Source organism: Chaetura pelagica, unplaced genomic scaffold (assembly GCF_000747805.2).
Source record: "Chaetura pelagica isolate M959 unplaced genomic scaffold, ChaPel_1.0 scaffold283, whole genome shotgun sequence".
In the NCBI taxonomy this organism is placed as follows: Eukaryota; Metazoa; Chordata; class Aves; order Apodiformes; family Apodidae; genus Chaetura; species Chaetura pelagica.
The window spans coordinates 576871-602993 of record NW_009952688.1 but is presented as its reverse complement, the minus strand read 5'-3'; positions in this window follow the sequence as shown (position 1 = coordinate 602993).

Genomic DNA, 26123 nt, shown 5'->3' with positions numbered 1-26123 from the left:
TCCCGTGGCATCCTCAAAACCAAACTTGAGAGATGTGGATTGGATGATTGGGTAGTGAGATGGATTAAGAACTGGCTAAAGGACAGAGCTCAGAGAGTTGTGGTCAGTGGGGCTGAGTCCAGCTGGTGGCCTGTGACTAGTGGTGTCTCCCACAGGTCAGTGCTGGGTCCAGCCCTGTTCAATATATTCATCAATGACCTGGATGAAGGGGCAGAGTGCACCATTACCAAGTTTCCTGATGACACTAAACTGGAAGGAGTGGCTCGCACACCAGAAGGCTGGGCTGCCATCCAGCATGACATGGACAGGCTGGAGAACTGGGTGGGGAGAAACTTAATGAAATTCAACAAGGGCAAGTGTAAACTCTCCCATCTGGGGAAGAACAACCCCATGTACCAGTACAGGTTGGGGGCTGACATGCTGGAAAACAGCTCTGGGGAAAGAGACCTGGAAGTCCTGGTGGACAACAGGCTGACTGTGAGCCAGAAATGTGCCCCGGCAGCCAAGAGGGTCATTGATATTCTGGGGTGCATGAAGAAGAGTGTGGCCAGCAAGTTGAGGGAAGTTCTCCCCCTCTACTCTGTCCTGGTGAGGCCACATCTGGAATACTGTGTCCAGTTCTGAAGATGGACAAATAACTACTAGAGGGAGTCTAACACGTGGCCATGAAGATGATGAAGAGACTGAAGCATCTGCCCTATGAGGAAAGGCTGAGAGAGCTGGCTCTGTTTAGCTCAGAAAAAAGGAGGCTGAGAGGGCATCTCATCAATGCTTATGAACGTCTAAAGGGCAGGTGTTAGGAGATGGGGTCAGACTCTTAGTGGTGTCCAGTGACAGAACAAGGGGTAATGGTCACAAACTGGCACACATGAGATTTAACCTGAATATGAGAAAATACTTCTTTACTCTGAGGGTTACAGAGCACTGGAGCAAATTGCCCAGGGAGGTTGTGGAGTCTCCTTCCATGGAGACATTCAAAGCCCACCTGGACCTGTTCCTGTGTCATCTGCTCTGGCAGGAGGGTTGGACTAGGTGACCACCCAAGGTCCCTTTGAACCACTACCACTCTGTGATTCTGTGAACAGCAGAAAGGTGGTTGTCTCATGCCATGACCTTTCCTGGATTTCAGCTGCAAAAGAGCTGGTGAGCAACTACTTGCCCTACCAATGACATTGAAGTGTGGGACCAAGTGCTTGTGCTCAGAGGAAACCTCCTGCACACCTGCATGGACATGTTCTGCTGTCGAGGTCTGATTCTGCCAGCTGTGGTCTCTGGGCTATGTTGGATTTGGCTCCTGGCAAACAAGCTGGGAAAGCTGGAGCTCGAGCAGTGTGGAAAGCTGGTTGCATAGAGCTTCAGTTTGTTCCTGCTCTCCTGAAAACAGGTCACTGCTCTATGGATCATAGCAGCTCCTAACATCTGCTCACAGGGTGTCCAAGCTGAGATGAGGGAAGGAGCTCAGCACAGGGCTGAACCTTAGTAGCAGATTAGCAGTGAGACTCAGCAAGACCGGGAGCTGTGACATGCCTGGTGGAGGCAGCAGCTTCTCATTCCTGCCTCCTCAGGCAGGAATTCCCCTTGTCCTGCAAGGGGGTGGGTGTACCAGAGAAGTGCCTCATCCTGGACCCAAGATGGTGCCCATCAGCAGCATCCTGCTTCTTTGAGAAGCAGCATCTCAGGGGTGGCTGCCCTATTTCTACCACTGAGCTTAACACCTAATCTGGGAGAGAACAACCCCAATTTGGGAGAGATGTGCTGCCCTAAAAAGCAGATGAGCACTGCTCCTGGAGACACTGCAAACAATGCACTCCATGCCTCCAGCACCACAGACATTCTGAAAAAGCCCCAGTTGCTGTGTGAGGATGTTGGCCTCTTTTTGGTGAGGTTTTGGACTCCCTGAGCATTACCTGAAACCTCCTGCTGCTCCATGTTAGGGCTACTTTATCAGTAGCTGATAAGATGCTGAGGAAAGCTCTGGGCTGGATCAGAGGCATCCAAGGTGTCAGATCCTCTCAACTCAACAAAATACTAAAGCAAGAATCTCATCCGGCTATTTGACTGTGCTGAAATAATAGCTCATTCAGAAGGTGGAACTGAAATCTAAAAGCTAACATTTGTGGTGTGTATCTATAACAGACAGGCACAGGGAACCTACCCATACTGCATTTAATTTATTTCATAAACTCCTTTCATCCGAGGCATCACTGTCCAGGGAAAACTGGCAAAAATTTAATTGCAGACATCACACTTGTGCTGCTGTGAGCTGCCCAGCATTGGGACTGAGTAGCTGCATTAGCATTCATTTTAATTGAGTGTTTGGGCTAGCCACTCCAGCCAGAAATCTTGCTCCAGCTCATCACCATGAGCTCGTTACCTCCAAAGCCTGAAGGCTCACCTGCCTCAGAGACAGGAGATGAAAAAATGGGGCACTTGCCAGGTGCCTTCAGTGGGTTGCAGTTAGAGAGCATTGGGTGCTGTAAGGGCTGGTGCTGGGAGGGAAAGGGCACCCAGTTTGGCTAGGATGCAGCCAGTGAAGTATTTATGGAGGCTGTTGGATGCCTATGGGCTGTGAGGGGTGAAATATCCTCAGAGAAGGTGGTGGGTTCTGGGTTTCTGGGACATTATCACTCTGTCTGTGTTAGGGAGAGCAGAAGGGCCATGACACCTGGGCAAATCTGGTATTCCCTTTCCTTTGAAGGCAGGGAGGTGACTGCTGTAGTCACTGGGCCTGCTTCAATCTCCTCCTGCAACCCACAGTCCTTTGGAATGCAATTATTATTGTAAAGAAAGGAGCAGCTCTGCTGTAAAGTGGCCCAGGCTCATTTTGAACACATCAGAGCTAAGCTGGTCCAGAGATCCAGCTGGGATAGGAGACAAATCCACTAGCTGGGCTCTCCAGGTAGCCCATGCCTACCTAGCAGATGCCCAGCAAAGCTTGTTCCCTCTCCCAAACAGTATTTCAACCTTTCATGAGCACTGGGCTTCCTAGAGCATGGCAAGGTCACCTGCTGACCTCTCCCTCTTGTACTAAGAGACAGTGAATAATGTAATTGTTTCCTCCATGCATTCTCCATGCCTTTATGGAGTTATTATTCCTGGTCCTGCACAATCTCTTTTCCAGGTAGCAGAGTTCCATTCCACTCAGCTCCTCCTTGGTACAGAAGCTGTCCCAGACCTTGGATCAGCTCCACTTGGTCTTCTGAGCTGGGAGAGCAGAAGCACATGCAGTGTCCATGGATACAGATTCACCCTGCATTGTGGTGATGTTTGATGTTTTGCTGTAATTTTGTGACCACTGCTACTACTTCTGTGCTGTGCCCTGTTGTGCAGAGCTGCAGCACCCAGCTCATGAGCCCAGCAGTGTCCCAAACAGTTTATTTCCACTATGCTCATCAAACCCATATTTCATTTGTGACTTCATTGCTGAGCAGTTTTGACAGACCTCCTGGCAGCTGTTAAAAAGTTGTGATGCTGGCATAAGACACCAACCTCATTGTGTACCTCCTTCCCTGGCTCATTCATGAACAGACCAAGCAGTGCAGGTCTCCATGCTCCCTCCTTGCAGGGCTCTGCCCCTCTGCTGAGAAAGCAGCCATGCATCCTGGACTCTTTGCTCATACCTAACTAGGGAGAAAACCTGCTTGTTCTTCTGCTGCCACCTCAGTTCCTTTAAAGTTAATTTTGTGGCTTGTCTTCAGGTTTGTTTTGAGATGGGCCATATTACAGCTTTCAGGATGGGAGCTTTTTCAAGCTTGCCTGCCTTGTGTTTGAAAAAAAAAATTGCCCTGTGCTTTGTTCTGCAGAGATTTTTTTATCATCGGATCATCTTGTGGTGCTGCAGAATCTGCTGCTCCTGTGGGTGAAAGAGGGACTGTTCTCTGGCCATGGCAAATCAATCTTCACACTTTTTTTCTGGCTGCCTTATTGAGTATTTACATGTAACCTGCCAGAGGCTGGGATCTTTTTTAATTCCTCAGTTGGACCAGCCTTCAACATGTGAAGACTGTTCCCTTTCGTCCCTCGCCCTCCTGTTTAACCCAGGTGGCTTCTCAAATGTCTTCTGTGGCAAAGAGGAACGTGCCTGTACTGAGCCTCCAAAAGGGCATCTCTAACAGTCTCCACGCCACCCATGGGCATTTCATCTCTTTGGTTCTTTATCTCGTTTAGATTTTTTATAATGAATGTCCTCATTACAGCATCATCCTCTTTTCTCAAGTCAACACTTGACAAGGTGGATTTTGCCATCCCTGCATGTATGTGATGATCCTGTCACATGTGGATTTTGGGCACTCTTAGCTCAGAGAACACTGTGGAGTGTCAGATCTCCTTTTGTGGGCTCAGGGACCAACTGCTCTATACAAAATTCCTTCTGGCTTCAAAAGCCTCATCTCAGCATCACATGGGAAAATGCTCTGTAAATGCTAATTTGATTTCGAAGAGCTCCTGGAGCCATGATGGGAAGGGAGCCTGAAGGTGTCCTACAAGCTGGAAATCAGGGGCAGTGTTGTCCTTACCACAGCCCACACCTCCTTTTTCCCCAGGTAAGGTCTCTTGCTCTCCTTTCTGAACTTGGAGGGCTGGTCCTGCACTGCAGTGGAGCACAGCAGACAGCTCTGCCTGCCTTGCAATGCCAGCTCTGTTAGAGCAGGGGAGATGTATCCAGCTGGATGCATGAGATCCCTTTCCATGGTAGTTTTGAAGAGAAATGGCTCTCCAGCTGGCAAAAATGGCTGGTGGGCTGGGAAAGAAATATTTGTCAGGTTTATTTTAGTTTTCTTGCTACCAGTCCTCTCTTGTGCAGCAGCTGAGCTGTCCTGTTCATTAATAACTTTGCAGGTCTCAATGCATGAGCCTGTTTGCCTGCTCTGGGCAGCCCCCATGACCAGCTGTGCTGTGCCAGCTGCTGTCCCCAGCACTGATGCCCTCTTGTACACTTGCAGCAGTCCCAGAGCACAAAGGGAAGATGTTTTTGTGCCAAGCTGCACAATGGCCGGCAGAATTTACCAGGCTGCTCTGTAGGCCAGCATTGGTTTGCCTGATGGGGATGCTTCCTACATGTTCTTGGTCCTCATGGCTCCTTTGGAAACCAGACTGAGGGTGGTGAGCAGGGATGGGACGGGAATCTCCCAAGGACTGGATCCAGCTATGCTGAGGCTCCCTTTGGGTCTGCAGGTTGGGGTTTGTGTCTCACTGCTCCATGGCAGGCAGAGACAGCAGGTAGCCAGGTCAGGCAGGAGCAGGAAGGGCAGCAGGAAGCACTGCAAGCCTGGCAGCTCAGTGCCTGCCTCCACCACACTGCAGAGCTGCTCCAGGGCTGAGCCAGGGAGCCTTTTGCACTGGGATCAGCCAGATGAGCAAGGGTCTTACAGTATTAATTAAACATCTAGAGAATCTGGTGGGAAGCCCACCTCGTTATCCCTGGTGCTCAAAGATGCTTTCAGGAGTTCTTCCCCTTCTGTCTCTCCTCTCTGACCTTCTTCCTTCCAGCAAGTCACTGTTTGCACACTCAGGAGAGACATTCTCTCTTGGTCCAGATGGGGAAAGAGCTCTTCTAATCTCTGAAGATTTAGGAATGTTCTTCAATCATCAGACACAATATGGGTACCACAAGGTGGTGTGGAGGGCAAAGAAGGGCAGAAAAAGCAGTCTGAGGGGCACTGTCTTTCTTATGGGACCCTGCTGCATTGCCTGGAGCTCCATTTTGGAGTGTCCCAGAGGCAAGTTGTATGTCTTTGGCTAAGTAAGTGCAGTGTTTGCAGTGCTTTTTCCATGATGTGGAGCACTTCATGTGCAACCAGGTTAAATATCTCTGGGGTTTCCCTTCCAGCACCTCTCAGGCTCAGAAAACAGCTCTTCCTCTGCTCTGAGCCAAATTTTGAAGCCTTTGTCCCCAAGCTGCACCCAAACCCTGAACAAGAAGCTCTGCACAGGGCAGGGTGTTGAGATGCCTTGTGCTCCTCTGCAACTGCACCTGCCTGTGACCTGTTGGGTAAGGAGGTCTGTGCTTCCTGCCTTGACTACTTGATGGCTGCGTGTGGCCTGGATCCCTTTAGCTCTGCCACCAGCCCCCAGAGCCTGGCTTTGCAGACCCTTACTCCTCCAACCCCCAGAGGGGCACTGGCAATAATGTCTCCTAACCCTGTGGTGAAGCTGAGAGGGCTAAAGGGCCATGGTATGAATGCAGCAAACTCCTCCCTGAACCACTAGTGCCACCAACAAAAACGGGGAAGGCCAGCTTCTCAATACTGCAATTGCAACTCTGAGGGGATGTGCAGAAGAGTACTAGAAAAATACAGCTGCTGCCTGGATCCTTCCTGAAGTTTAAATGATACTGGTAGGCTATAGGAAACAGTTTGCAATTAGTACATGGGAGGCACAATGAGATAATTAGCCACCAGTTAACAGGAGGAATGTGACGACCACATTCCCTGCTTACTGATGTTTGGCTAATTTGCCATCAGCAGCCTTGTTAAGTGGGTATGAATTACACAGGAGGTGCAATGAGCTGGAACATGCTAACAAGGGTGCAATGACGCGTGGCTTGCACTGGTGACATTTATTGCTCCTGGAGTGACTGTCTCCCATCCCATATGGTTATCACATCTCCTAGATGCTCCCATTCCCCAGCTGCTGAGGTTGCCCTGCTGGCCTTGACCCTAAGGGGAAGGAAGACAGGGAGCCAGGCTTGGAGATGGCCCCTGGACCTTGGTGTCCTCCTGGACAACCATGTCCAACTTGGTAAGACCACTCTCCTGCCCTCTTCTCAGTTTGACCAGGAGCAGTCCCAGTGCAGGGGAGATGCCAAGGGATGTGACCCTCAGCATGGACCAGATGAGGAGGTCTGGCAGATTTGCCTGGAACATGTCAGGTACAAGAGTGTGGCCTTTGCAGACCAAGCACCAGCCTGATGAGGGATAAGCAAGTACTCCAGTGGGTAGTGTTCAGGAGGGGCTGGATAGCATCAAACTGGGGACAAAAGAGGGCAGGGAAGATGGGGAAAGAACCCAAAGGGACTCTGCAGGATGGGGACTACAAGGCAGGAAAGTTTGAGCTCCTTTGTGTCCTCGAGGGACTTTTTGACATGCCACTTGTCTCCTAGGCAGAGGGGAAGGCCAAGAGATGTGAAGCATGCCCTTGAAAACCTGTGATGTTATACGGCTCTGCCTGGGAATTACAGCTTTTATGCCAGGAGAGATGAAGTATTGGTCTTGATAGGTGCCCGTTCTCTCAGTGGTTGTTTTGCTACCACCACATTTGGGCACAACAAGGAACTGGGGGAAATGAAAGCAGGGGAAGGAAGCCCGCAATGCTCTGTTGGTGTCTACTCAGGCTTTGAGACAGGCAGACGCCGATGTGCCCATGGAGGTAACCATGTGGCTGGGTCAGCACTGTGCTGGACCAAGCCAATTCTTCTGCTAGGAGATGGAGATAATTAGCTTGAGCTCAGTGTGATGCTGATGGTACTTTTGGAAGATGCTGCCTGAGATATTTCAAGGGCACGCAGCTAAGCAACCTATTAAATGCTCTTACAAATCTAACAAGATAACCAGCCCCCTGAGAAGCTGAACAAACAGTTGTATTTCCACTCAGAGGAGGTGAGCAACCTCTGCAGACATCAAGCCATTCACTAGGAGGTTTGGGGGCAGTGCGGGGAAAAAACCCCTGGGGCCACAAAATGGGAACAGAAACTCTCATAAAGCAGCTTATCTTCAGCAATTTGTCTCTTTTCTCCCTGGCTCAAATAAGAAGCTGCAGAGACAGCGTGAAAATGAAATATAACCAGAAGGAATACCCCATTTCAGCTCTCCTGCATCTGTTACTGCTCCCTCTGGTCCCTGCTGCTCATCTGCAGAAGTCCAAGGCAAAGTGTTATTGAGCTGCTGGATCTGATTGAATTTTTTTTCATATGCCCAAAGGGCCACAGTGACTGGAGTGCTGCTTTGAACAAGAGAGGACATCGTTAGCCAGTTGGCAGGTTTGATCCTCATGGGACCCATGCAACACCTGGGCCAGGCTGCTGAATGACTAGGCAGCAAGGCCAGCTCTCTGCTGCCATGTGGGAAGTGACCCAGGTATTTGGAGCAAGGAGGGAAGCTGAGATTAAGCCTGCCTTAATAACACACAAAGGTAATAGCAATTTCCCCCACAACGTCTCTGTGGAGAGGGGCTCTCATCAGGGTGATTCACCCTAATGGGATTTCATCGGCTCCAGGTCTACCCTTGGATTTAAACCATGTTGGGAAATGGACCTCTCAACCCGGGACTGAATGTCTGGCTTTGGACTTCCTGGGCTTTGACTTGCCTCTGAGCTGCTCACCTGCTGGTAAACCCTGGGGTCTACCAAACTCCCTGTGGGGCAGAGAGGAGCAACTCATGTCTTTAAAGAGGACCTGAAGCCCCTCAGCTCCTATAGCAAATCAGTGACTGAGCATGAGCTCAGAGGCACCTTAATGGACACTTAATTGTCCTTCCTCTGCAGGCTATAGTGTGGGGTTGTGGTGGGAAGGCCCTGCCATCTCTGCCACACAGTGGTGAAATGACAAAGCCTTTAAGGACACCCTTCTCATGAAAGCCTTGGGCTGTAGATGCCCCCACCCCAGCTGAGGGAGCTCCTCTGGGGACATGAGGCTGTGCTGGGGTTCAGGAGGTGGGGATGATGGTGCTGTGCTCTCCACTGTCCCTCACTAGAGGCTGCTGCCCTGGGGAGCTGGTAGGGGGCAGGGTTTACAGGGGAATCAGCCCTGCTCTTCAGGGTGTGCTCTGCCACCTCTACAAGCTGCTAAGCTGGGCCCAGTGGGGTCTGTGTGCTGCAGCTCGGGAAGCAAGAGCACAAACCTCTTCCTTGGCTGTGAGCAGGAAGCACAAGGGCTCTCAAACCTTTGGGGCAGGGAAGGAGAAGTTGTGAGCTTTTGCAGCTGTTTGCAGAATACAAGTCTGTCCACAGTTTTTGGGCTCTCTGTCATGTCCAACAAGCCAGCTGAGCTGTGGTCTTGAGCTTCTTCCCTCTCCAGGGGCTCCCAGCTGTACTTCTTTGGCTTTCGGGTCAAGGGTGCTGCCCAGTGGTCTGTGCATGGCTGGGATGTCCAAACGGGATGTGCATCTGCTCCCAAGCCAAGGCTGCTCAAACCTGGCATGGAGATGGCTCTGCTGCTGGCTTTGGTGACAGTGGGCTGAGCTGTGAGCAGAGCTGGTTGGGAAACACATGGATTTCTTTGTCCAGCTGGCCCCACTGAAGGCAGGAGCAGAGGCCTGGCTGTGGTACCTGTTTCCACCTCCCCAGTGCAGTTGGTGGTGGGAAGCAACCCTGGGCCAGCAAGGAATTGGGTGAATTGAGATGAGGTGAGATGGACAAGGGGGCTGGCAGTGGGGCTGGTCTGAGCATGCAGGAGCTGGACCACGATGAAACCCACCAAAGGGCAGTGTCAGCTTCTACATCCTCCTCCCCGTTCCCTGGGAGCAGAGTGAAACCTCGGCTCCACATTTCTGTGGTTTCTTTGCTCATTATAGGAAAAACGAAGGGTGAAGACAGGTCAATGAATCATTACTGTTTGGTTTGGCTGTGCTGCCGTGCTGTGTTTAGGAATGGCTGGTTCTTTTTCTTCTTGTGAGTTGTTCTCTGTTCCCCCGCTCCTTCGGGCTTTGGGGTTGTTTTGTGTTTTTTTTCGCTCGATTATCCTGAATTATTGCAAGATGGTGAAACAGAAAAGCTCTTCCTTTCCTTGGGTTGGCTTCCCTTGCAGCAGATGTCAAATAAAAGAGTCCAGCTTTTGGATAACTCATCCCAGAAGGGGGTTGGTGCATCCTGGATCTTTCACCCGTCCCATGCTGAGACATTGCAGGGAGCCACTGGAGCGGCCTTCAGGCTTATGACAACACTTTCCAGGGAAGAAAACAAAGTAAAAAGGAACAGGATTCCTCTATCTATTTCTTAATTATGTATTTTTTCTGGGTTCTTGCTGCAACATCTGTTCTGCATTTGTGCGAGACACGTTAATATCTCAAGATTTGCTTGTTCCTTTGCTGCTGTTCGCGGGGCACCGGGGTTGTGTGGTGAGAGGGGTGGGCACACCAGCACACACCTATACCTGGGCTTGGGGAGGGTGTATCAGCAGCACCTCGAGGTGTGGGAATGATGGGGGCTGTATTAGCAGGTTGGCTGCTGCCCTTCCACGCACCATGGGCTGCATGAGGGGCTGGAGCTGCTCCCTTCCCACACCACTGCCACACCATAAGCTTTTGGCATGTACACACTCAGTCATAGAATCATAGAATCATAGAATGGGTTGGAAGGGACCTTAAAGATCATTTAATTTCAACCTCCCTGCATGGACAGGGACACCTTATGCTAGATTAGCCTGTTCAGAGGCCCATCCAACCCATCCTTGAACACTTCCAGTGATGCTGCTTCCAGAACTTCCCTGGGCAACCTGTTTCAGTGTCTCACCACTGTTACACTAAGGAAATTCATCCTAATGTCCTAATGTCTCCTCCTCCAGCTTTAATCCATTAACTTTTGTCCCATCTCTCCCTGCCCTTGTAAAAAGTCCCTCCCAGCTTTCCTGTACCCCTTTCAGGTACTGGAAGGTGTTATGAGGTCTCCCTGGAGCCTTCTCTTTTCCAGGCTGAACAGCCCCAACTCTCTCAGCCTGTCCCCATAGCAGAGCTGCTCCAGCCCTCACATCATCTTTGTGACCTCCTCTGGACTCGCTACAACAGCTCAATGTCCTTCCTGTGTTCCAGAACTGGACACAGTACTCCAGGTGAGCACTCATGAGAGCGGAGTAGAGGGGGAGAATCCCCTCCCTCGACCTGTTGGCCACACTTCTTTTGATGCAGCCCAGGACATGGTGGCTTTCTGGGCTGCAGGCATACCTTGATGGTTCTTGTCCACCATCACCCCAAGCCCTTTTCCTCAGAGCTGTTTTTGATCCATTCTCTACCAAGCCTGTATTTGTGTTTGAGATTGCCCCAACTCAGGTGCAGGACCTTGCACTTGGCTTTGTTGGACTTCATGCAGTTTGCACCTCCCACGCCTGTCAAGGTCCCTCTGGATGACCTCCCTCCCTTATCCCAGCTTACATTGTATGGCAGGTATATGTGCCTTGAGGCAATGCTGGTGAGTGTGTCTGCAGACCCATCTCCCTTCTCCTGTTAGATCCTGAGGTGAGGACGGGAGGCAGCACTCTTGCCTTTGCAGTGATGAGGGTCCTGGACAGACAGGAGGCAATTTTCTCATTTGAATCTGTGCTGGGTTGTAATTTTTCCTAATGCTTCACCTGTCATGACACAGGAGATATGAGTGAGAGCTCCCTCTTACATATTGCTGCATGATTATATGGTGTCAGAAGAGGCTTCCAAAAATTATTCCACAGAGGTGGCACAGTCTGGAGGGGGACCTGGCAGAGAGCCATGCACAAGGACTACAGACTTTGCAGCTCACCCACTGGTGAGTGATGCTGAGGAAGCCAAGAGGTGGAGATCCTGCTCCTTTGGGTGGCCTGACACTCCCAGGAATAAAAAAAATCAATGTTAGGTGGAGGTGGGTGAGAAAAGGCAAATCTCCCCTGGAAATCTGAATGATGGCATCGTCCCTTGGCAAAGCATGTTTCTGCCCCTTCTGTCCTCCCAGGCTGGTTATGGATGGTTATGGATCAGACTGTATGGATGGAAGTCAGGCTGGAGAGCTGTTAACCACCTTCATCTCTGCATCAGGAGGTACCTGGAGGGCTAATCAGAGACCAAACTGCTTGTGATACGTTCAGATCAGGGAGGGGCTGCTGTGAGAATTGGAGGTGACATTGCAAAGGGGAGATGGTGTTTGCAAAACAAGATGTGTGCTCCCTGAAGGAAAGCACAGCCAGTGGTCAAAGAGTGACAGGGAATCTGGCTAGCAGAGCCCAGCTCAAAGGCACGTGCTGTGGGTGGGGTTCAAGATTTTTGTTCCAAATTTTCTTATGCTAGTAAACAGTTTCATGGGCTCCTTAGGAAAAAAGCATGTTTGTGTTGCTTAGATGTCTTTAGGGACAGAATGTCCTGCAGGGGCAGTGAGGGGGCACAAATCATTGAAAGACCATGCTGATGCTCAAAATCCTAACTAATGGCACTGACCCAGCTGAAAAAAAAAACATGTTTGGGGAGTGTGGGGCACACCAGGTTCATTTCAGCTGGATCAGCCCCATGAATGGACTTGCTGTGTTGTGACATTAGTGGTGCCCAAGCAGAGACATGCAAAGGGTGCAGGACAGGACTGTGGGTGGGCTTGCACTGCTGCTCAGGGAGAAGTTTCAGCGCTTGGATGGGCAGCAAAGACAAACCTGTGACCTGCTGCAACCCAGAATCACCCCATGAGCTCCCCCAGGACCTCAGGTCTCTAGCTGTTATCTGCAGCAGCACAAGCAGTAGAGAGCCTGAAGAGCCTGAACTAGTGAACTCATGCTACTACACTTTCCCCACATGAAGAACTTGCCTCAAGCTTCTGTGCTCTTGTGGGCTCGAATTCCCTCCACTCCATCTCTTGTCTGTGGGTGCTCCTGACCAAGCTTGAAGCAGAGGCTGACTGAGGAGACTTGGTGTGACCTTGGGTCTGCAGAGAGCTGAGGCACACTCAGTGGAGGTCTCTGGTCCATGTGCTGGCCATGCTTAGCCCCAGGCTGTGCCCAGGGCAGCTGCAGGACAAGGCCTGACACAAGGAATCCCAGGAGAAGGAGGTGGTGGAGGCTGCAGTGAGCAATAGCCACCAGTGTCTACCCAGTGGCTGGAAATGGAGGTGGTGCTTTCAGCAGGGTTTTGAGAAGCAGCTGTTCTGCACAAATTCCAAAGGGTGCATGGCCCTTTTCTTACTCGTATGAAGTTTGAGTTCTGCCATAGCCATTCATCTCTAGGATCCTTGGCCATGCCCAGACTGCAGCTGCCCTCTAGCTCACCTCCTTGTGTGTGCCATAATAGCTCTGCCTGAAGCACTGCTGACCATCTCATGAGGATTAGCAGCAGTCACCCTTCTTTGACATGGGCTGTGTTTGAGCTACCTGAGATACCAAAGAGATTCACCTGGTCTTGAAGCAGGCAGAGACGGGTGTCTAGTGATTCCTGAGCCATGCTGTCCATAGAGGCCTCCTTGCATGTCTGCAAGGAGCAGAGAGTCAGATGCAGGAGAGCATGAATAGATAACACAACAGATCAGGAATAAATTAGCAATGGACAGTGCCTGACCCAACTCCCTCTAGTCCAGCTCTCTTGCAGAGCAAATGTGCTCCCCATCTGCATCTCCAGATTCACTGTTTAATCTAGTTTAAAATGTCCCAGGCTTTCTTCAGGAGAGACTTCTCCACAGTCTCATAAATCTTCTTGTCAGGAAGTTTTTTTTCTTGCTGTGGATCTGAACATTTCCCCTTCTTAATTTCATGCTGCTTATCCTCCCTTTTCTGTGCCAAGCCATCCCTTGGGTACATGCTGGAGTGTGACAGGAGCGATGGTCTCAGCAGCTGCTCTCCCTCATCCTGTTCTCCTGGGGGGAGATGCTACCTCCTCAGTGCTACCTCCCTTCCTCCTGCCTAGTTCTACCTGCTCCAAGGCAACACAGCAAGAGCCCTGTGCTTTATTGGTGGTGGTTGGAGAAGCACAGGCTGGGCCTGATGGAGAAGTAGAGGAGTTGAAGGGGCCCTCTGAAGACTCTGAGCCCTGGATCATCTCTCCTTAGTTCACCTTGCATCAAACCTATTCCTAAAATCCTTCTCACTCTTGTCAGTCAGGAATAATCCTTCGCTCCACTCTTTTCTGGTGTGCAGCCTAAATTCTCATTGTTTGGACTTTCAGCCCCTCCCTGTTCCGTTCGCTGCCTTGACCTTTGTTGCAGCCACCCCTGCACAGGAACCTGGCTGAGTTCCTATCTACACTGTTGCTTGAGGTGACCAGGAATGCTGGATCTGAAAGCCCTTTGGGCTCTCCTGGGAAAGAGCTGCAGGCTGCTGCCTCCGCTGCCCACGCACTGCAAACAGATGAGCCCAGAGGAGCACCTTGCAGGATAATCTCAAGACTCTAAACGTGGCCAGGTTGGGTTGCAGATGTTGATGCCAGAGCGTATTTATTCATTTCACAGTTTTGCTTATTTATCAGAACCTGTGATCATTAAATTGTGCATTACCATTTGGCATGTGGCAGGTTTTAATTCCTATGGCTGGTTTATGCCCTCTGCAGGTATTAGCCTAAATGCATTTCCTGACAAGTGATGGATGCTCCAAAAAGCTGTGGCAACATATTTATTGATCGGAGCTCTCCGTAACCCCGGCTCACTAATGCAAGCTCTCGCAGCGCCAGGAACTATTGTCTCCTCAGACTGTTTCATTAACTCAGATGTGAGGGTTTGGACTTTCCTTCCATGCAGGATGGAGTAAATCTTGAGTGGTGTCAGCTCTGACAACAGCTCCGGCTCACTAAGTAGGGTAGATCTAGTCCGTGCTTGGCAAGGGGAACTCTGGGGAATATTTAGGGATAGAGCAGCCCTTCAAGGACTTTCCAGAGAACGCAGGGGAAAGCACAGACCTTCCAGGTGTATTTGGAGAGTGCCTCTGCAATTGTCTCTCTTGCAGATCCATCTGTCCTGGCTCTTACTTGGAGCTGCAGGGGCTGGGAGCACAGCACCCGGGTCACCTGGCTGCTCCTGCAGCTTCTCTGTAGCACAGGTGAAGTTTGATAGTGAAGTGAGAGCTGAGGATCCCTGCAGGGTCTGCAGTGCAGAGGTGCTTCAGTGCTGCAGGGAATGGGATGTGTGTGCTGTCTGGCAGGGCTGTGCTTGGAAACATCTAGCAGGAAAATTTCTGCTTAGAGCTTTTTCTTGGGTGAGGCTTCTGTTAACCCTTGAAGAGGTGGAGGAGCACGGAGGTGCCCTGAGTTACCCTGGCAGATAGACATGGATTCTGAGTGGCTCAGAAAGCTAAGGGCTGCCACAGCAAGAAGAGATGAGAGGTAGTTAACAGTGTGACCAAGCTTGTTAGAAAGTGATCAGGAAAAAATTCAGCCCAAAGGTAAGTAATGGAGACCTGAAGGAGTGGCAGGTCATCTCAGTGGTGGTAGCAAGGCTGCCATGTGCTCCTTGCCTGCCCACACATGTGACAAAGTGTGTTGTTGAAACTGTTTTCTTCTCTGCTGCTAGAAAACATTGCTTCTGTCTGCTCTTCACAAACCCAGCCTGGATGAGTCTGACTTCTCCAGAAACAAAGACCAGGACCTTTGAAAATTTCCACATACTTCTGGGAAGGAGTAGGAGACTTCTGCTTCACCCAGAGTCCCACAGGAGTAAGGGCTTCATGAGAGGAAATGACCTTGCAAGAAGATCATGCTCAGAATTGTGGAGGTCCCAAGGGATCTGCAAGCCTTCTCTCCTATCTGAAATCTGGGAGTTGTTTAATCCCTGGAGCAAGGCGGGCAGCTTCTTAGCAGCTCCACGTTGCAAGTTCCTGTGAATGGAGGCATGTTGCTTGGGGTTGGCTGCTAATGAGCTTAGCTAATGAGCACTAATGCCCTCCCTTTGCTCTGTGGTGTGCTCCAGTGGTGGGAAAGGACCTTTATGCCCCAGAAACAAAACCCAATGATGCAAGTGGCTCCTACAGTGGACAGACCATCCTATTTGCTTCCCAAGACATATTCTTAGACTGTTTTCCCTGAGTCTGCATCTGAGGTCCAGCTGCCCTATGGTACTCCCCTGTGACCACACCAGAGCATCCAAAAACCTCAGCCCTGCACTGTCATCTGACCTTCTTTGAGGACAGCAGGGTGGGATGGTATTCCCTGGGGGTTTATTGCAGCCCAGTGCCTTGCAGGGTGAAGCAGGGAGTTCATGCTACAAGACAGTGGCTTTGCAGGACCACAGCTGTGGGACACTGGGGGATGGAGCTGCCAAGCCCATGGCTGGGAGGGAAGAGGTGAGTGGTCTTGAGAAGCTGGTGGGCGTGTGGTGTGGGATCCTGTTGGCTCTTCAGTTACGGGAAACTCCAGCTGATTCAAACCCACTGGTGGGGTGGTTTTTGGCTGCTGGAAAAGCTGCTCTCTTCCTATACTGAAGAGGAGCAGCAGCCCACGCATTGCAAACATTTCTGGAAACCAGCTCCTTGCCCCTTCTCCTGTGGTTTGCATAGCCTGAACACCCTCAGTAAGAATAGATGAGACTGTCAGGAGAGAGAACTCTGGTCTCAGGGTGACACTGGAGCACTCCACAAGGCTGTCCAGCCATCATCCCTACGGCTTGTGTGGGCTGCTTGTTCTCACCACCTGGGCAGGAGTTTTCTGGTGTGTCCCAGATTCCTTGGTGGGAGGCATCTGTTACAGGTGGGTGCAAGAGACCTTTGGGTAGAGCAGAGTCAACCCTCCTGCCATGTCAGCAAACTGCAAATGTCTGGACAACAGAGTAGAACACGGACGTTTTCACCTGGGACAGAACAGATTAAAGGATTCTTTCTACCTTTACTATCGTCTGCTGCAGACTGGATAAGAGAGTGAGCTATTTTGTAGAAAGAAACTGGTTTTACATCAACAGAGAGAGATTACAGCTTAATGTGAGAAGATGAAAGAAACAAAACCAGGTGTTGATGCAGGGAGGGTAGATCTGTTGTGTTAAGCAGGATCTTAATAATGCACAATGTTGTGCTCGCCTTTTGCTAATTTCATTCACAATTGTAAATGCATTTTTACTGATGTCATTATTTCACCCTTCACTCCAGAGCCATCTGCCAGGCAAGAGAAACTCTTCCCTCCCTCTCCTCACGCGAAACACTAGGAAATTATATGGTCCCTCAAACACTGCTCCCAGGCATCTGGGTGCCAGTGTGATGTCCAGCCAGCCCCTCCCAGGCACCAGGATGGGGAGGAAAAGACTCTGGCGTCCAGTGGGAGAGCAGAAATCGGGTGAGGGAATTGGTCCTGTTGGGAATGGACCTGCAATCAGAGAAGAAAACTCTTGATAACACCAATTCAGCACATGCAATTGGAGGTGCCATCCCTTTCATACAGGCTCTCCAAACAGTCACAAAAACTATGAGGGGAAAAAAAAATCACCAAGAAAATTAGAGAAAAAAACCCACAAACTGAACAAATTGTTGATGGTTTGTTTGGGAGATCACCAGAATGAGATGGGAGCTGGCAGGTTTCCTCCTGTATCCTATTAGCACCTGTGTCCCTCTGCAGCTCCTGTGAGGCTGGAGGAAAACTTCTGGAGCTGCTCTGCAGCCAGCCAGGCTGCTGCACCCTGAGCTGAGCTTTAATTAACAGAAAGTGGCAGCCATTCTGCTCAGCACAGCAATCTCAGGCTTCAATTGCTGATTGAGGCAAGAGCCATTTCTCACCAGGTAGAGGAAATAAGGCTTGTATCAGAACATAAAAGATTGTTTTAATTAAACCTAGTATTTCTAAGCTGGCTGCTGGTTGCAGCCAAACAGAGGCAGCTGGAGTCAGTCAGAAAATTCCCAGAGAAAAGTTTTGGTTGTTTTTTTTTTTTTTTTTTTTTTTTAATATTTCTAGACTAAAAATGGAGCAGAATAGAGCTGAAATAAGGGGTTTCTTTTGTTCAGAGCTGTATTTCCCTCTTGACCATGGGGGCTGGAAGCATCAGACTGGGCATCACAGGAATGCAGCTGCCTATGGAATGTGTCAGAGGAGGAAGACCTGTTCTGCATGTAGCTTCGGGGGCTGTGTTTGCCTCCAGAACTGCAGCCTGGAGTGGCCAATCTCTGGCACCACCCATCACTCTTTTTTTGTCTGTGCACCACAGTCCTCCCCCTTTTCCACCTCACCTCTACTTCCCCAGTGGCCTTTGCAGGAAGCCTGATGTGCAGATGAAGTTTTCTTTCAGCATTATAAATGTCTTGAAGTGCTCTACATCCATCTGTACCATCCAACCTGGCATCTGTTGCCTGTACCAGTACAGGCTGGGGGCTGACCTGCTGGAGAGCAGTGTAGGAGAAAGGGACCTGGGGGTCCTGGTGGACAGGAGGATGACCATGAGCCAGCAATGTGCCCCTGTGGCCAAGAAGGCCAGTGGCATCCTGGGGTACATCAGAAAGGGTGTGGTTAGTAGGTCAAGGGAGGTTCTCCTCCCCCTCTCTTCTGCATTGGTGAGGCCACATCTGGAATATTGTGTCCAGTTCTGGGCCCCTCAGTTCAAGAAGGAAAGGGAACTGCTTGAAAGAGTCAAGCACAGAGAAACAAAGGTGATGAAGTGAGTGGGACATCTCCCTGATGAGGAAAGGCTGAGGGAGCTGGGTCTCTTTAGCTTGGAGGAGACTGAGGGGCAACCTCATCAATGTTTACAAATAAGGGTCACTTGGATGTGGTGTTGGTGGATATGGTTTAGGGGAGAACTTTGTAGAGTAGGGATAATGGTTTGACTCAGTGACCCCAAGGGTCTTTTCCAACCCAAATGGTTCTATGAAATAGTTAATGGGGAGTGTCAGGAGGACAGGGCCAGGCTTTTTTCAGTGGTGTCCAGTGATAGGACAAGGGGCAAAGGGTGAAAACTGGAACACAGGAGGTTCCACGTAAACATCAGAAAAAACTTCTTTCCTGTGAGAGTGACAGAGCCCTGGGACAGGCTGCCCAGGGAGGTTGTGGAGTCTCCTTCTCTGGAGACATTCAAACCTGCCTGGACACGTTCCTGTGTGATGTGCTCTGGGTGATCCTGCCTGGCAGGGGGGTTGGACTGGGGGATCTTTCCAGGTCCCTTCCAACTCCTAAGATTTTGTGATTCTGTGATTTTTTTGCCCATCAGCTGCATGTCTAACCAATGCCTCTGCCTGTCAGTAGCCAGGCCTGGTTTTGGGAACCACTTGCTGTTTGCAGTCCTGTAGCACAGGAGCGACAACAGCCAGCCAACAAAGAAGCCCCAGGCTCATCAAACTTGGTGAGGAGATGAAGAAAGAGACCCAAGCCTCAGCTCTCGACTGTATTTTCTTCGTCTGTAATTGTTTTTAAGTCCTCCTCTGGAAGAGTGAATCCCTCCAGCAATTCCCTTGTGCTCGCCCATCCTAGGCACAGGTTACACTGGTCACTGAACTCCTTCTTCAGAGCTGCAAGAACCAGTTCGCTGGGCAGAGGCAGCAACCCAGGCAAAAGCATATTTTGAAGTGAATGTCAGCTCTGGATTTTTCACTGCCTAACAAGGTAAAAATCAGAGCTCCACAATAGCATGACTGGCTCAGGAATCAAACCGGATTTGGGCTTGGGCTTGATGAAACTTTCAGGCAAGAGAGCACCAGAGCCAAATTCTCTCTAAACAGACACAGTGTGACAGCATGAACATCCCAGATAGGACCCATGAGGTGGACCTAATGTACACAAAGGATTTTCTGTAGCCACTGGCCATCTTCCACCCAAGCACCCGAGCTGGGTGAACATCATCTCCAGATGGGTTCTGCTGAGGACAACATTGTTCTTTGTTGAGAGCAGCTCCTTTTCTCCATCTGTTTTCCTGTTGTTTTTGACTGGCTGAGGAGATCCTTTTTTTGGGATCCTGCATATAGGCTGGGTGGTGTGACCAGGGTGCTGGACTGTATCTGTATTTGGAGGTGATCAGGGACTCCAGCACCTCTCAGACCATGACTACGAGCCCCGGGAAAGGCTCAACCACAACAACAAGAGCATGAGACATTAAGCAGCAAATATGGACATAGCATCCAAAATGGAAACTTCCCAGCTTGTCTTGTGTAACTAGTTGATAGTAAAGCCTCACTTTCTTGCCTAAAATAAACACAATTGAGCAAAAATATAAAAATAGGTATCCACAGACAGGAATACACTTACACGCCACGTATCTGGAGTTTCAAATGTTGTGTTTGCCCAGAATGCTGCTTCAGCAAAACCAAAACTATTTGTAGAATAGAGCCAGTCACACACATACACAATCAACTTTCCCAGCTCACAAATTTTTGGGGGCAAAAGCAACAAGGGCTTTTAAAGTGAGACTGTCTGCCAAGTTACTTTCCAGCCAGAGAGATGTAGATCAATCCAAATGGGCCTGACTCAAAATTGGAGTATATTTAGACAAACAAACAAACAAATTGAGACAAGCATGAAACTGCTTGAAGTGATCAACCAATCTGCACGAGTTACCTTCCTTCTGACCTGGAATTAAGAGCCTTCAAGAAGATAAAAATCTCACATTTTTGTCTCAGTACAAGAACGGAAACAATCCTGAAATCTCAAATATTTCCATAGGTCAGAATATTTTTTTTTAAGTATTATTTGTTTACAGTGTCTCATGGTGCTTTTAAAATAGCTGCCAATGGGTGACCTAAAATAACTTCACCTGGCAACACAGGAACCAAGACATTTTTGTGGAGCACCAATGTGGTCTGCCAGCTGTCTGGGTCCTGCTGGTGGCTACAGCCAGCTGATTTAACCTGCATATGCAAAGCTTAATTAATCAGCAATTAGGAGTGGCAGTTTGTCAGATTGCAAAGCCTGGCACTGAAAGACATAGACCCTGGCCAGGTACTGTCAGAGTGTCAGCCCTGAAGCAAGGCCTCGTTAAAGCTTTTGTGACAGGGATGTGCCACTAAGCCACGGGCTTTGGAAACATCCAGCTCAATTTCAAGAAGTGGAAAATTTATGAGAATGTGCTGCAGAGGTTCTGGCCCAAACTGCCCTGCATGTGGAAAGAAGGGGAATGTGGGGTTGCAGGTGGTAACTTCTCTGTGCAGTCCAGATCTGCACTGGTGGCTGCCAAGCCTGGTGTCCTCTGGGGAAGCCTGGGGACACCTGGTGGACATCCCAGCTTGGAGAGGCAGAGGTTTGCCTCTCTGGAGGTCTCATCAGCCCAAATCAGAGCCCAGGTCTCATCCATACTGCTGCTGAGACTAGCTCAACCCGTACCAACAGAGGGATTTGGCTGAAGACAAATTTCACTTCAAATCATCCTGGCTGGAACCTGGTGGGTGTTCACCAGGATGTGTGCAGCAGGACAGGGCACTGGGCAGCCAAGCCAGGCCTGTGATTGTACAATGCAATGGTGGGTACAAACAGAACAGAGTGTGTCTCCCATCGCAGCCTCCTCGCTCCATGGGAGGAAATGTTCCCCTGTGCTCCTGCCCACATCCAGCTGTTCTGCAGCTGGGGCTGGTTTCACAGCTCCACCATTCCCAGCATCCCAGTATGTGTAGGAGGTGCTGGGCAGAGGAGATGGGACAGCCAGAGTCTAGATACCCCTGGGAAAGCCACGTCTGCTGGAAAGCCCCCTCCAAGGTTTTTTGTCTGAGCCTGTGGTTCACATCCTGCTTTTAGCCAGCCTGGCCAGATCAAGTGACTTATTCACCACATACCCTGAGAACACATATTTCAATTTGTTTTGAAGATATCCATTCTCCAACACATTTTCCAGCAAAGATACAGACCTCTGGTGCAATACAGACCACTGACCATTGCACTGGTCCCTCCTGCAGACCCCATGACCTGCCCACATGTCCCCCAGACTTCCAGGTTAGTGTGATGAAAAATACTGACCTACATTTTCCCATGAGATTTTTTAAGTTTTGTGCAGGAGTGAGACCACATTTTTGAGCCAAATGACAAGAATGAGTGTCCATGTTCACCCATACTTAAAAGCTTCACCATCAAAATGAGTCTAGAAGCAATGGTAAGGGCCAGCCAGGGTACGTTAGAGACTCCCACAGGGTATTACTGTGCTGCTGTGATTTTAATACTCTTTGACAGGAAATAACCCATCTCCACAGAAAAAAACAGGAACCCAACATGAAAAATGCAGCCACTATCCAACTAGACATAGTTTTCTCAGCTCTGGGAAACTCTGAGTGGAGGTAAATGCACAGAGGATTGACATTTCACTCGGTTCCAACTTCCTCCTGGGGCCAGAGCTATGTGGAGAGAAAGAAAAAGATTTACTTCTTTCAGAAGTAAAGGCTTAAAGCTCTTTGCGTATCACTAGGTACCTGCTGTGGCATGCTGACCAGGTCTATGCATTTCATTCCATTTCAGCTCATTTTGTTAGAGCTTCAATTACATTAGTGACAATCCTAACATTTCGGGATGGCTCTGGATCAGCAGCTGAGCTCCGAGCCTTTCAGTGCAAAGGAGAGGATGCCAGAAGTTAGACACCACTCTTGAGTGTCCTGGCATCCCCTCCGCTCTGCACCAGCATGTCAGGAACATCTCCCTCAGAAGACATGGCAAGCACTGGAAACTGTCTTCTCAGCTTTCTCCTTCCACATTTTCTGCTCTGGCTCTGCACGTTGCCCTGGACTCCACAGAAGGTTCCTTTGGGGTTCATGCCTTGAGCAAGGCTTGCAAAAAAGATTGAGAAAATACAGACAGCTTAATCTAGAGCAGGGAGAGACAGAGGGGAGATGAGAAATGTCTCCAGCCACATGAAAGGGAGCTGTGGAGAGGACTGGAATAGGCAGGCTCACCTCCACTGGGCACAGACAAAAACAACTGCAGGCACTCAGTGGGGAAGGTTTAGGTAAGACATTAGGGGACATTTTCCAATGCTATGCGCAATGGAGCACAAGAATCAGTTGCCAGGAGGAGGTAGGAGCTCTTATCAGCTGTTTAAAAGGAGTAGTTATCCCCATGCCTGGACAGGCAGTGCTGGGCTCAGCTTGGGGCAGGAGCACGGGGTTGCTGACTGCCTGCAATCACTGCCAGCACAACAACCTCCACGTGGCAACATGTGCCTAAAATGCACAGCAGAGAGAAGACAGTCCTATTAGCCCTGCTTTGGCACCCATGGTTCAGAGCAGACAGGGAACAGGTTATGTTGTGTCTGCACTGGCATCATACAGGTCCTGTAATCACGCTGAAATAATCAAGCCCAGGGAGTCAAATGCATTAAGTGCTAATTACAGGCATTGCTAACCCTGCAGGCACTCTGTCCCCATCACCAGGCTCACCCCAAGGGCAGGGAGCCTGGCACCACGAAGGGGATTTGACAGCCCTGGGAATGATGTGCTGACCTCCCCACTCCATTGCTGACACCCCTCTTCTTCCTCATGCAGGAGCACTCACAGCCTCCTGGACACATGCACAATGCACTAATTGAAGGCTGTGCTAATATTGCTGAATTAGCTTCCCCAATGGCTCCTTCCATGACCTTGGGGAAACTTTCTCCCCTTGCAGGGAGGATGGTGCTTGCCCAGAACCTGGCACAGGGAAGGGGGGGGGCTCAGAGCCAGACCTGTGGTGCTCTGATCTGACAGAGCTCCATGTGTCCATGCAGTAGAAGTGTTCAAAAAGCCTGAATCCTGCTGGCTTTTCTCTTTGGCCTGCCCATTTCAGCTCTGCTCGTCTCCTCCCAGGACTCAGCACTGCAGCAGATGGGGAGCAATCTCAAAATGACAGGCCAGTTAAAGACTGGAGGCTCTAATGAGATGAGATGAAATGCTGAAAATCAGGCCTCTGAGTTGCACCAAACAAATCCTAAATCACAAAGAGCTCTCCATAAGGAGAAGTAAATATTTGTCATTTTTTTCCCCATGGTCTCTCAGCTTCACACCAGCACCAGAACAGGTTTCTGTTTCAAACCTGAGCTTTCTCTCAGCAGAAGAGGAGCTAAGCTGGCACATAAAACTGGAGGCACAAAACCAGGAATATGGAATAGCTCATCAAAGCAGCAACTGTGTCTCTGCATCTCATCACACTGAGACACCCACAGATCCTGGGCAGCCACTGGCCCCAGCTCACAGTCAACAATCACCAGATAGAACTCATTTCAGCTAGAATGCCTCAAATCACTTATTTAATTGCCTGATACTCAACTCTTTATGCATTGCTAATTGCTATATTCTTATTTGCTTTTTCACTAAATAGGTGCTTAGACAGTATCATTCTGCTATGCTGCTTGCCAGAGCTTCGCTGAGCAGTGGCTGCATATCTCCCTTTCCAAGTGGATTTTATCTCTTGCATTAACTTGGCTTTACAGAGAAGGCTTTCAGCATGGAATAAATTAACTCCTTAGCCTCAAATAATCCAGTGGCCAAAGTAGACCATGTTTCATGGTCTGTTTTCCAGCCCCTACTGTCCTGGTGGCAACTGCAAACAAGAGGGTGGGATGTTTTCCCTATGACTCTCCTGGGAATGTCCCAGCCTGTGCAACAGCTTTAGCCCTCAGCAAAAGAGCCAGGAAGTTTAGATTTAAAGTTGGGCCTACATTTCCCTGCATAGTATTTCTGATTGAAGAACAAAATATTTTCACCAGAGAAGGAAAAACTGGGAACGAAAGACTACAGCTCAGGCTGGGCAAAAGGGATCTGCCTGCAGTGTGATGAGGGATGGGGTAAAGGAATTTCTGAGCTTCCCCCTGCCCACATTTGTGTTGTAGCATTTTGATGTGGTATCAGAGCCATCATATGTGATGCATTTTATCCCCTCCTGCAGGTCACATACATCCCCACATACCAGGAGAGTCCCCTGACCTTTTTATGCAACTTGCACATGAAGTCCCAGGGACACCAACAACATTTCTCCTCTTTTGCATTCAGCTCCAAAGCAAGCTGTTTGTTTGCAAGCTGGCAAGGGCAGGAACTCAGCCCATGGCCAGCCAGCTCCCAGCCTGACCCCCCCAGCCAGGTCTCCATACCAATTGCTCTCCACAGGCTTTTATGGCTCTTTCAGCTGCACTCAGCTTTGATTGTGCCTGATCAAAATGCACACAGACAGCTTTGATAATCACTGATGATCAGGAGCTTTTAGGAGGCAAGTGACAGGGCCAGTGCTAGCTTGATGGATTGGGTCATTAGGAGCAGCTGTTTCCCTCCTTGACTGGCTTTTTAAAGGAAAGTTGCTTTTCCCCCACCTTGCTCCTCTGGAAAGAAGTGTGAGGGTGTTATGGGGGTCCCTGGCTATTGCACCCTTTTAGAAACATAAGGGTTTTGATGAGTACAAGGTCAATATAGTCCCACTGTATCCTGGCTACCATGCATGGCAGCATCTTCGACGGGTAATTTCTGCAGAAAACAGCTGCTGGCCCTGCTGGTGCACAAATATCTCTCCTGGCTGCAGGTGGACCATCTTCATCATCACAGCCCTCCACAGTGTGGATGGTGGTGCAGGTGGGGAGCAGAGGTACAGAGGGAGTTTCCAATGCAGTGTTGATGTTTCTGAGCTCTGCCTGCTTATCTGGGTGGGCTGGAGGCAATGAAGGGCTCCTCTGCAGAGGCCCAGCTCTGAGCATCACCTAGGGTTTGGGAGTGTGGGGATGGCTGTCTCACAGCAGCTCCTACTGTGCTTGGTGCAGCCTTGATGGGAAGCCATGCCAGGGATCACCTGCCTTTCTCAAGGAAGAGCTACAGTTTTTCAGCTGAGACTACAGCCCCTCCAGGAAGGAGAAGTGTCTGTAATTACCACCCACTAATGCAAAAAAAAAAAATGTGGACATGGTGGTCATAAAGACTCCTTTGCCCTGGAGGAGCTGAGCTGCTGCCAGCAGTTAGTGTGTTGGTCACACAGCACAGAACATGTTTCCAGTCCATCTCATGCTGCTTTTTTCCTGGCTTCCTCCAAATCTCCAAGCTGTGCCATGGGAAGCCCAGGTGCACTCAGAGAGGTGATACAAACCTTGGAATTGCTGCCAGTGTGACTGTCCTCAGCTGTGAAGTGTCCCTTCAGCACAGCCAGTGGTACCAATGACTAAAAGCTTCACCCAGTGCCAGGACCTGCTGCTGTGAGGGGAGCAGCCTGTGTCTCCAACCATCAGCGGCCTCTCCAGAGTACGTTCCCACCCCTCAGACAGAGCTAGGAACCTGCTGTAGCAGCTGAGGCTGGGAAGGGATGGTGCAAACTGGCCTCCATACCCTGCTGGGCTTCAAAACCCCAGGGAAAAGCCAAGCAAGAAAAAATGAAATGGTATTTAGAGGAACCCATCAGAGATGCTATGGTAACTCTCTCTGCCTGGAGAGATGTGGCAGCCCTGAGCTAGAGGCAAGCTTAACTGCTTTATACAGGCACAGTAGGTATTTCTGCCCTGGCATTCCATCCTCAGAGCCATTCATCCTTAGATGTCTCCCTGGTCTCTGGGGATAGGTGTGCCCACAAGGTTAATTGTAGGTGCTAAGGATCTGCCTCCCTGAAGACACCTTGTTCAGCCCCCTCCTCCCTCCTGCTCTGCTGAGATGCCATCAGTCTAGGAA